The sequence below is a fragment of the Heterocephalus glaber genome, unplaced genomic scaffold (assembly GCF_053883595.1).
Source record: "Heterocephalus glaber isolate CG9 unplaced genomic scaffold, H.glaber_assembly_v1.0 deba00000347, whole genome shotgun sequence".
NCBI lineage: Eukaryota > Metazoa > Chordata > Mammalia > Rodentia > Bathyergidae > Heterocephalus > Heterocephalus glaber.
In genome coordinates, this window is record NW_028258143.1 from 56,496,426 (window position 1) to 56,508,758 (window position 12,333).

Below are 12,333 nucleotides of genomic sequence, written 5' to 3' on the forward strand. Positions count from 1 at the left end.
GACTCTTAGGTCAGCTCTAGAGCACCCTCAATCTGAACCAATGCTAGGCCCTTGGAGATGTGAGTGGCTCCCACAACTCTAGCTTTCCATTTCCACTAGGAAGGCCACCAAAAAGTATTTCAAAAGTGACAACGTCTAATTGTTCTTCATCAGGCTGGAAGCATTCCATGTAATCAAAATGACACCAACATAGGTTTCAAAATGTCTTTGAATTCTTTTTTTTTTTTTTGGTACCGGGGATCGAACTTGGGTCCTTGCGCTTGCACAGCAGGCAGCGAAACCACTGAGCTAAATCCCTGGCCCTTGTTCTTTGAATTCTTAAAAACACCTTTTAATCAAATTTAGAATACAGCAACAATAGTTTTCTTGTCGTGGCCTTAATATATCATACTGTGTCACTTAAGATTTTCTCACATTTCAAAAGGCAAATGCTAGCAGAGATTTGATGTTGTATGAAATATTCAAAGCATCATGTTAAAAAAGAATAGCAGAAGCCTCTAACACCAGATGCTGACTGGGAGGCCACAGGCAAACTGCTGTGTTCTGTGCTGACCAAACAGGCAGTGAGCACTTCCTGTGAGCAGCATGTGACTGAGCGCATGACTTACTCCACACATCATCTCTCTGCAAAGCTGCACACCATCTCAGAGGAAGTAGTAACAGGGGAGAACCCATAACAAACAAGAACATGACACCAGACAGCAGGGAAGAGAAGTGCCTTAGCAAACTGCTCCTCTGCGTAGAAATCTCAGGCTTTGAAGAAAAGCAGCTGTCTGGATGCCTCCAAGTCCCCCAGGAAAACAGCCACAGTGCACAACGTGGCTGAATTTGGGGAATTACAAGAAAGCAGGGGATGGTTTCCAACATGCCAACAGGTATTTCCTGTCAACTAGTGAAACAGTTTCCTAAGGACACACAAGTGTTGGCAGTGAGCCTTCTTGCAGCATATGGAACAAATGTTGTTTGGCACTTAGGGTCTGAATTTTTTGTTTGTTTTCGGCCTTTAATAATTTCAAGTGTGTTCCAAATTATGTTACAAGCTTGGCTTACACAAAAGAAGACAATTTAGTAAGAAACACAAATGTTGGACAATTCATGTTCAATAACCATCTGGTCTAATGGAAATGTTCATGTTTTAAAATGTATAGATCATCATTTGCCATCTGGGTAATCTGTCACAGGTTTTGTGGGAAATCTGAGGTTGGACAATTAACTCATGCTACTTTAAAACAAACATCTTTGTACTGGAATAAACAAGAAAGGCCGTGAACACAGAATCCATAATAAATACGTTTTTTGCAAGCCAATTTTAGTACTTTGAACAAACCAGTATTTATTTTGCTGAGATGATCCTAAACAATCAGAAAAAAATAAAGATCTACAGGTTTTTTGGGGTTTTTTTGGTACCGGGGATCAAACTCGGGTCCTTAAGCTTGCGCAGCAGGTGGCGAAACCACTGAGCTAAATCCCCGGGCCCCCAGAAAAAAATAAAGATAACATGGTTCCTGCTTTAAATTAAAGCTAGTCAATAAATGGAGATTTTATATTGTATTTGAAATGAAAAATAAAATGGTATCTTTTACATATGTGTGTAAATGAGGCTTGCACCTCCCAAACCCCTTTCCTTCTGAGAATGGACAGAAAGGTGGTAGGTTTTCCTCCAAGAATAAATTACCGGGGCTGGGGATTTAGCTCAGTGGTTCCACTGCCTGCCTCGCAAGCACAAGGACCCAAGTTTGATCCCCAGTAACCCCCCCAAAATAAATAAATAAATAAAGCTAATAAACCTCTTTAATAAGTTGTACATATTACTTAGCAAAATCAAAACTGTTGCTTCCAATAGGATGAGACAGCATCTTAAGTTATTCTTTCTTAACTCATACATTTCCATTAAGAAAAAAATGAATCTTCAAGATTATCCCAAGATCGCTCTTTCATCCAACTATTAGTTACTAAAAAATTCAGAATTTAAGTTATATCTCATGTTTTTCTTTCATTTCGTTCTTTATACTATTCCCAGGTTGTTATTCGCCTGAAACTTAAATCTGATTCAGTATTTTATTTCATAAACACTGCCAAATATTTCTGAACAAAACCAGACAGAACATGAATCGTATTCTACTGTCCAGATGATATCAATTAAGAGCTATAGGAAGATATTAATTAAGACAGTGAGGACTATATGCAGCTACAAAAATAACTGAGGGCATGCCTGAATTTTGAAGAATTCATTAGACAGCAAACAAGATTTCCTTGATTTACAATGTTCTACTTTGCAGTCAGAATGTTTACTAAATGAGACCAAGCAGGTGTTTTTAAAATACATTTTGCTGATAACTATTGTACTTTATAAATATTTACCTAATCACTCCTCTACAACACATGCTGACATTGGCAGCATAAGGTACACAATGCAATGTCAACTTTTCTCACAGAGAATTCTTACGAAGGTGTATGACAGATCATTCTTTATAGTCTGCCCACCCTCATATACTTCTGGTGTTAATGGACTGATTTGCTAACTTTTTGGGGGGGGGGGGGTTACCGGGGATCGAGCTCAGGTCCTTGTGCTTGCGCAGCAGGCAGTGAAACCACTGAGCTAAATCCCCGGTCCTGCTAACTCTTAATTGTGAAGTAGCTGATTAAAAATACAGAATGAACCACCAGGGGTGATGGCACCTACCTGTAATCCCTGCCCTCGGGAGGCTGAGGCAGGAGGATCACCATGAGTTCAAGGCCAGCCTGAGCCACATAGTGAGTTCAAGGCCAGCCTGAACTGCATAGCAAGCCCAGAAAACCACCACCAACAACAAAAACTCCCCCAGAATGATTAAAAATACAGAATAACTATTGGAGACAAAAGGGATCTTACAGCCATCTAAGCCAACTGGAATGTTGCTAGATTTTTATCTGTGTTAACTATCAAACTGTTTAAAAATTAAATGGTCTAGCAACCATTTGTATGAATCATCAGAGACTCTTAAGTATTAATAGTTACAGTATCACTAATTCAAGTTTACCTTCTAGAGAAACCCTACTAAGGGTTATGTTCTCCATCTTCAACAACTACAATTTTTTAAACTACATAAAAATTCCCAAATAGACACCAACAGAAAAATGATTCAGCAGCTTAAAAACTGAAATTACCAATGTACCATTCCCAGGGGCAAAGAATCACACACCTCGTTCCCTAGCCTTGACCACTGTCCCATGCTAGCCAGGTACTCTATCACCAAACCACATACACAGCCCCCATCCAGCCCTTTTGTCTTTCAAGTAGAAAGTGGTCCAGTTTCCTCACAGCCTGGCAGGTTACTTGGTACAGGTATTTTCATAAGCTGCTTCCTGTTCACAAACAAGTTTCTCAGTAATGACTCAATCTAAGAAATATGATCCGGCAAGCTTACTGGAAATCTCCCCCGTTGCGCCTGTCTACACACTGCAAAGCATGATGCAAAGATAAAGCAAAACTGGAAAGTGAAGACTGTAAGAACTCGCACTTTCTCAAAAGACAAATATGTAGTTTTGTCTAAAAGAAAGCAGAGAGGAGAGTTAAATTTCCCAAACAGTAGGTAATCCACCTCCTGTGAAATCCAGGAGGCTCTGATTTTCCATAAGTGGCTTCACACCCGGTCCCAACAGTTATTTTTTGGTTGTCTGCAATGGAGCACGGTGCTGCTGCTAGGCTCCACAGGGGTTATGCAAAGTGATTGTTACTTTACCAAGAGAATGGTTCGATCTGACAACCTTTAGAACATGGTTTTCTAATCTCTTCCCCACTTACATGTGAGCCATGTGTACTTGGTTCTGAATGCAGCCCTCCACACGGCAAAGCCAGTTCTCTCCTTTATGACCGTCACGGGGATCCTATAGGAAACACATTTGCACACCCACGTGACCAACAGAACCCTGGAAGACGCTGGGTCCATCTCCCTAGCCTACTGCACCTAACCTACAAGTAAATTACCTGGTTATGGACTAACCAAGTGGCTCAGATAACCACCTTGAGGTCAAATCGCCTGCTGCGGGTCCTTGTGGACTTCCTCCTACCAGGGTAACCCCTTGAAGGAGGACTCAAACCACAAAGGTTCTTTACAGAAACCCTAACGACTTCTAAACTTCCCTGAGTTACCCTCTGCCCTCTTTGTTCAGGTTAGTTCGATATTCAAGCTCCTTTTCAGATTTAACTACTTACACGTACCCCCAGGCTTCGGGGCTGAGTACCAACTGTTATTGCTGCCAGTCAAGAGACCTTGCATGACATGGTGGAGAGTATCTGGTGGTGATGAGTTTTAGATACATATACAATGAATCACATAACATATTATTAAACATAGATTTGCCAGGTGTGGTGGTGCACACCTGTATCCCAGCACTTGGGAGGCTGAAGCAGGAAGATTGCCACAAATTTGAGGCCAGCCTGGGACACACAGTGAGTTGAAGGCCAGCCTAAACTATACAGTGAGACTGCCTGTAAATAAATAGACTACATATCATATAGTGTGTTAGTTACTTTTCTCTTGTTGCGGAGACAAAATACCCATCATCCAAAGTTAGGGGGGAAAGGGTTTTTTTTAGCTCAGTTTGTAGAGGTTTCAGTCCATAATCGGCTGGTTCCAAGGCAGAGTGGCACATGGCAGAGGGGCAACAGTTCAGAGGCACAAGACAGCCCAAGCAAGTAAGCAAGGGGCCTTAACAGCGTCTTTCTGCCCGTTTTATCTTATCCAGACTACTTAGGGCAGGCAGCACTCACAACCTCAATCCTAGTGCCCTTGAGCCTAGCACCACACCCTGAATCAGTTCCAGTGTCACACACTCTAGATCCAGCCACCTCTGAAAACGCCCCACTCATTCACAAGGCTGTGGGGGGACATATAAACAAAAGCCATAACACATAACTTATTTTTAATTGCGGATGCCATTAAAAGACTTTGCTTTTTCTAGCGTGGGCTTTTTGGGATATATTAGCTACTACTGTCTAAAATTTTATGTTGCCAGAATGGTGGCCGTTACAAACTCAGCAGTCCTGATCGAAAAGACCGGTGTACATGCTACTCTAAGGGGATCATCAGTCCATTCACAGCTGAGACACAGCTACTGACTGCTTCCAAGGTGTCGGGAACCATGCCAGGTGCCAGCCTCTGACCTTGGGGGAAATACATCTCTACTCCCATTATATGTCCTTAGTGGTGGCAATGTTTTCCCTCATTTCCCTCCCCCAGAGGTTCAGATTCTTCAGCGTATGGAAAATTCTCATATGCAGACTTCCTCCTTGCATGTGGACTTTCTGTGTGGCATGACTCATCTCAGCCGGCATGGGAATTACTGTTTATGCCACACAGTCACGGAATGCTACTACTGGAAGGGGCCATGGGATCACCTAGACAGCCCCTCTCACTTTGCAAATAGGGAAGCAGGTCTAGAGGGTGAAATAATTTCCACAAGGTCAGAGGTCAAAGGATTCTAAATACCCCCAGGCCTACTTCTCTAATTTTGCAACTCTTACCAATTTATTTATCAGGGAGAAAAAGACACACCTTTGCTTCCCTTTCATTTTTTTTTCTTGGTACCAGGGATCGAACTTAGGACCTTGAACTTGCCAGGCAGGCGAGGCACCACTGAGCTAATCCCTGGCCCTTCACTTTCCCTTTTTCACTTGGCTTCATAATTTACAGGAGTGTTCCCATCTGAGCCTCACTGCAGTAGGGTGAGGGAGGAAGGCCAGCTGTGGTCATCTTCAATTCCAGATGAGCTGTTGGAGGCTTTGGGGATGATGCTCGCTGCTCCAAATCACATATCTGGCAAGCGGCAGAGCAGGACTCTCAGAGCCTGGGAGGTTCTTCCCTATACTCTGGGTGCCTTGGCATTTATACTCTAGCAGGACAAGGTCTAGAAACTGAGGAAATCCCGCACCTCTCCCCAGACAGGAAACCAAAACTTGGAAGTCTGCCCTCTGAACATTCAGACCTGTTCAACCCAGGCAACTTACAGATCTGACCGACTCACCTGTCCAAGAAAGTCCAGCACTGAAATGCACTGTCCATGAAGTCAACAGTTAACCCACAACACTCATGTCTAATGGGGTTTTCTTACAATGGTCTGACTACACTGTGAATTCCTTCTGGGCCTGACAATATCTTCTTTTAAAATAGGTAACACAACAAGAACAAAAAAAGGTAACACATATAAGGTACAAAATTTAGAAATTAATAATATAACTAGTTTATCAGTCCCTGTTCAATTTTTGTTTGTAATCTTTTGTTATTACAAATAATACAAGAATGAATATCCTTGTATATGAATCACTTTATAAATGTGTAAGGATACCTGTGGGATATATACTTATAGCAGACCTGCTGGGTCAAAGAATGTCTGCATTTTTAATTATCAGATACTGTCACGCAAAGGTTATGCCTTTTATACTCCCACCAGCAATGTGTACAGTGACCATTTCCTTATTCCTTCATTTCTCTGACATCCCAAACTTCTGTTTCCTTGCATCATATGGGCTCATGGTACCCACATGCTTAGCATGCATGATGCCTTGGGTTTGATCCCCAATGCAAAACAAAACAAAACACATTAACTGTGCAAAGCCTCCTATATTAATTTCACAGTCATTTCAAAATTGGGAGCATCTCACTATCTTTTTTTTCCCCAGTACTGGGGATTGAACTCAGAACCTTGCACTTGCCAGGCAGGAACATCACTATCTTTTAACAATAAAATTGAGGCCAAAGATGAGCATAAACTCTTTTTCCAGAAGTATGATCCAGCAAATGGCAATTCTTTAATCACCAGTTTGTCCAGCTGTGCTGCAGCCAGCTACCCTTGGTTTGTGCCTTCTGAGTTGGCAATGCATTTGCAGGGCAAGAAACCCAGAAGCCAAGGTGCGCACAGATAAAACAGGTGGGGCGGTCTAACCAAGCAGAGCACTAAGGCTGATAGGCAAAATCAGCAACCTCAGCCTTTCTAATAGACAAGATAAATTTAGGGGAAAGAAAAGGTCTGTCTAAGGCCGACATGGTGGCACACACCTGTGACTGCACTAGATCTTAGCCAAAAGGCCGAGAAGCGATTTTTTTTTTTTTTGGTACCGGGGATCAAACTCGGGTCCTTGTGCTTGCGCAGCAGGCGGCGAAACCACTGAGCTAAATCCCTGGCCCAACACCTGTGACTGTAGCAGTCTCACTCGGGAGGCTGAGGCAGAAGGACTGCCATTAGTTCAAGGCCAACCTGGCCTACACAGTGAGATTGATGCTAACCTGAACTACATAGAGCCTGTCTCAAAAAACCAAAGTAAATACATAAGTAAAATAAAGGACTAGATTAACTGGTTCCAAAGAGAAGGAAAAGGTATTTCTTCTAAGGATGTGTCTCAGGAACATTAAATTAATCTTGAGGCCAAATCACGCCCCACCATCTGTCTGTCCTGCACTCTGTCATAGACCTTTCTTTCCCCACCCGCAGGCTCTGAATTCTGTGTGGTTTTCTAAGACTGCCCTTACTAAACTCAGCAGGAGGAAAATGCCTTCCAGCCCCAGGGCCTAAAGGTAGATCATCTCTGTTGCCTAACCTCCAGGGTTATCCTCCGAAGAGCAAACAGAGTCTGAACCGAGTGTGGACCCCTGAGAACTCCCGGATCATACAGTCAAGACCAGGTACGCACTAAACGCACAATCCACACCTGACTGATCATCCGAGCTCCCCAAGACCTGGGAGCCAAGCAATAGTTCTCTGCCACCTTGAAGACAGCCTCTGACCTGCCAGCCCTGACACCGAGAGTGCTTTTAGGTCACAAAACACTGCCTGCCGCTTGATCTTCACAGGAGTCTCTGCGGAGATAAGGAAAGTGACAAAAAAAGTGCCTCAGGGGGCAGCTCCGCAGCTGCATTTGTGGCAGAAGCAGCCCACTCCAAACCTGAGAAACTATCCACAGAAATTAAGTCACTGTAATAAATCCTAATGCCCTCTTCCTTCCCTGCACCTCAAAAAATAAATAAACTTCCGTTTTGCTCTAATGCTTGTTCACTGTAGTCGTAGATGGCTTCTTTTAAGTCAGTTTTGCCAAAAATACCATAAAAACAGGCTTAAACTTTTAAATAAATTCATACAACCCTAACAAATAGCAAACATATGGAGTCAAATTCTCAGATGTTCCCCCTCAAGGAAAAAAGCTATGGGTCTGGTTAAAAATCACTGGCTTTGGGAAAAGCAGTTATTATGTTAAAATATTAAAACCAGCTGTATGGAAATGTTCACACGAAGTGTGGCAATTTTTACCTTATTACTGTTCCCCATGAAAGTATCATTATATTCTCTCCCCTACCCCTAGATACGTCAGACATCACTGGTCACACTGTCCCTCCATTGGGAGGGCAAGGACACCATCTATAACTATTCCTTGCCACCAACAATTTCTTTTTAAAGGCATTTTCTTCAATTCAGGCTTGACAGAAGTTTTAGTTATTTGCAGCTCTGTTATCTTCTATGGTCCCAATGCCAAGTATATCCAATAAATCCAAAGCAACAGGCTATAATAAACACCAAGTTCCAGTCCCTATCTGGGACTAAACCACATCATTTTAAGTAACTTTTGGACTAGGTTTCACCAGGTTGAGGATGGGCTAGCTGATCCCTAACATCCGTTCCTCTAAGTGCCTCTGATTCTATGGATGCCCAAAATATAAATCTGAAAGTTAGCTTCAGCTACTTCTAAGATGTTCTAAAGCAACTGTCTAATGGAAATATAATGTGAACCACTATGTAATTTTATGCTTTTAGTAGCCTAAACTCACTTTAAAAAAAAAGAAACAGGTAAATGTAATTTTAACCATTTAACACAGTATATTAAAAAATTATTTTAATATGTAACCAAAATTTAAAAACTATTGAGATTTTAGAAATGACACACAACACATACAAGTCTTACCCAAAATGACATGAAATGTAGTTCTACTAAAACAATAAAGGCATATTACAGAAAATGTATTTTATACTTGTTTTTAAATTTACAAAATACAGTTCTGGGGTGCACTAAAATCACGTTAGGTGCTCTAAGGTGACTAATGGCTCATGGTTGAGCAGGACAGCTCAGGAGCAGCCCACAGAGTGAACCTCCCACGCTCCCCAGGAATTACTTCTAGTGAACCAAACTCTTCTGGTTAGCAGATTCCAAGTATACCCAGCATACACTGGGGACATGAGGCCGTCTAAACTACAGTAGGTGGTATTCATATGGTTTGCAATTTGAAAAAAGCTACCTCACTGACCTAAATGAGCTACTGTGAGTCTGAATTATTAAAAGGGATCATAATGATTAAATGGATCATTTTTATGTTATTCAGCAATCCTATGATTTGGATGTCACACAATTATCGTGATTATTACAAAGGTCACCTGAATGGATGGAAATAAGGGGCTTTTGGTACTATTTTATTCCAATTAAGGATGTAAATTAACTGTAAGTTTGGAGTCAACTGCTTCCAAAAAATACATTTGAAAATGAAAAGTATACACTGTTATTCCTCATCTCCAAGCAGCAAACTGGACCTCTGAAAAAGGAGACTCTCAGGCTGGGGATACAGCTCAGTGGTAGAGTGCATGCCTAGCATTTTCAAGGCCTGGATCATGTCTAGCACCCAACAGGGACAAAAAAAGGAAATGACCATTAATGTATATATATATTTAATTCTCTTAAAATTAAGGTAGGAAAAAAATAAGGTAGGAATCTTTTCCTTAATGCAAATCTTTTCAATTAACCCACTAAATAATTACATAGACACAGCGATTACCTGGTAAGCCTTCACATTGAAATCTGAAAATGAAAAATCAGTGTCAAGATTCTAAGTCCAGATAAAGATAGGAAAAAAAAAAAAAGTTTACAGCAACAATAACGGCCACCATTTATCACATACTTTCTATGTGTCCAACATTATTCCAAAAACGTGTATCCAAAAAAGAGAAACTGTACCCACCAACCAACCCAGGTGGGCAGTGCCATCCTCTTTCTCATTCTGGATCAGAGAAAATGGGAGCAGAGATTAAAGACCTCCATCTAAAAAGGGAGCCAGTGAGCTCCAACAAAGGCATGTTTACTTTTCAGAACTGGAGTTCTGACCCACTCACATAACACAGGCTCTTCAGAACTGCCTAGGCTGCTTCAGCGAAGCTGCGTGCGGCAGTGGAGACACAGAGGTGCCACCTGGGATGTCTGCTGCTAACTAGCTGAATCTCATGAGCTGTCACTGTTCAAGATGACACCAGGCCCCATAGGATGATTTCAAACATGAAAAAAGTAGGTTAATGCCCCTTAAAAAATAGAAAGGAGCAGCCCAGGGAGGGGGTGGTAATGCTAATAACAAATCTAGCTCCTACTGCAAATGCCAAATGACTGTGAGAAATAGCTGCTTTTTAGGTTTCTGGTTCTAGATGGTGAGGCCATAACTTGTGTATGAAACGTGTATTTGGAAATGTAAAAAACCTTCAGTGGTGTTATCTCTCTCAAGAATCTTACAAGGTTTTCTTTTACTTCACTGCTCTGCCTTTTTTCTAAAGCCCATATTCATTTAGAGATAGTTATTACAAAAAATATTTTAAAGTCTTTCAAACGGGGTGGGCGCTGGGAGAGGTCAAAGAGATAGGTGGCTCCAATGTGTTTGAGTTTAGCTGTCCACTAATGGCACTGGCACAGCCCAAACTCCTTCTGGCCTTGTAACTTGCCCACTGGACACTGGGCTTGTAGGCCTGGAACCTCAGAGGAAGAAATTCTGCCACAAGGGAAGGAATTCTGAGATGGTTGAACCGTTCTTGCAGGGACAGTTGAGTCTAGGAGGCAGGGAGGGGGGCCCCTGGGCAGTGTGTGGGCTCTGCCAGCCTGGGCGCATGGTGAGGCCTGGCCAGGGGTTAGTCTTTCTGTCTCAGGAGCCTTCAGTCTCTACAACAGCCTGGTGCCCACATACGGCCAGGATGTGCATAGGGAAGACCACAGGAGAATAGGACGTTTATAGCCAATAGCACAACAGGGAATGGGTGTTTATGCTATTACGCAGCTAGAATTTGGGCAGTTTTTTCCAGTGGGCCAAGAAAACCTCATATCTACACACATTTGAACATCCCTGACAAAGAAGCAATATAATGATGATAATTACAGCCACCATTCAGTTGCATGTGCACATATCCTAGATTCCAGGCCCAATTCTTTATCTTGCTGAATTTGAAGAACATTGTAACACAGGTATGATGGAGTCTAAAACTCATGAAACAGAAGCACAGCCCATCATACAGTCTCTCCAGGCTTTTCACTGAGCAAACAGGGAGAAGGCTGTTCACCTCACTGGGTGTAACAGAACAAACGTCCAGCACTGGGGAAGAGCCTGGGACTGTGGCTGCCCCATCACCACTGCTGGAGGCCCACACCTGTTTGCTTGGGGCTCAGGCGAGAGGACAGAGGATGCTGTTCGTTGTTTTTGTTGTTGTTGCTGTTGTTTTTCTTTTTGTGTGTGAATAATGATAATCATTGTGACTGGAAGCCAAGAAAAAGACTGTTACAGTTGATTGAAGACTTCAATCTTAACAGCAAAGAAACAGTCCCTCCATGTCAGTTTGGGGAAGACAAGAATCTATTCTGAAAGAAAATGGCAACGTCTGCCTGGCTTTTCTTCTCCCTCCATCAATGGAATGAATACATCAGTGGAGGAGTTTCTGAAAAAAAACAAAGCAAGAGTGGAGCTGGCACAGTTGAGCAGAAGCAATTTTGTGGTGGGATCAACAAGGGAAAATCCACACCCCTCCTTTAAAAAATTATTTTCAAATGGCCAGCAAAGGAGCCATTTAAAAGAGCTGCACTGGGCTGGGGATTTAGCTCAGTGGTTCCAGTGCCTGCCTTGCAAGCACAATGTCGAGTTCGATCCCCAGAACCAAAACCAAAACAAAATAAAAGAGCCTCACTACCATTGCTGACGCTCCACCAACTCAGCCAAGGTGAGCATGCTCACACATACAGGGCTCAAAGCAGGAGACCCATGCTCTCACTTCCTCCAGCCTTTCGGTCTTCCACATCTAGCTCAGGTGCTTTCCCCTTTCCAAAACTTTCCATGATTCCCATGGGCCTTACACAGACTCCAAACTCACAAGGGCACCAAATAGGCACCTTCAAGTTAATCTTTTCAGCCCTAAGGACATAATACTCTGCCACAGTCAGCCTCCTGCTGCCCCATTCCTGGGACTTCAGTTGGCCTACAAGCTTGAGCCAGATAAAATCTACTAGCTGGAAAAAAATGTCTAGTGAAAAATGCTACCTTTTCCAGGATGTCTTCTCTGAACATCTCAGGC

The 12,333-nt window shown here is 42.5% G+C and overlaps 1 protein-coding gene across 7 annotated transcripts in view; it reads right to left on the reverse strand.

Annotated features, from left to right (window-relative positions):
* Nfe2l2 (NFE2 like bZIP transcription factor 2) overlaps nucleotides 1-12,333 on the reverse strand; it is a 138,426-nt gene that overhangs the window by 4,728 nt on the left and 121,365 nt on the right. For 2 of the 7 annotated variants that reach the window (XM_087200840.1, XM_004857737.3), the window contains exon 2: nucleotides 11,419-11,703. The exons of 4 other annotated variants lie outside the window; for them this stretch is intronic. The gene's annotated coding sequence lies outside the window, so the exon portion shown is untranslated. Of the gene's footprint in view, nucleotides 1-3,784; nucleotides 3,868-11,418; nucleotides 11,704-12,333 lie in introns of all 7 variants that reach the window. One more of the 7 variants, XM_021238649.2, reaches the window with a different exon arrangement.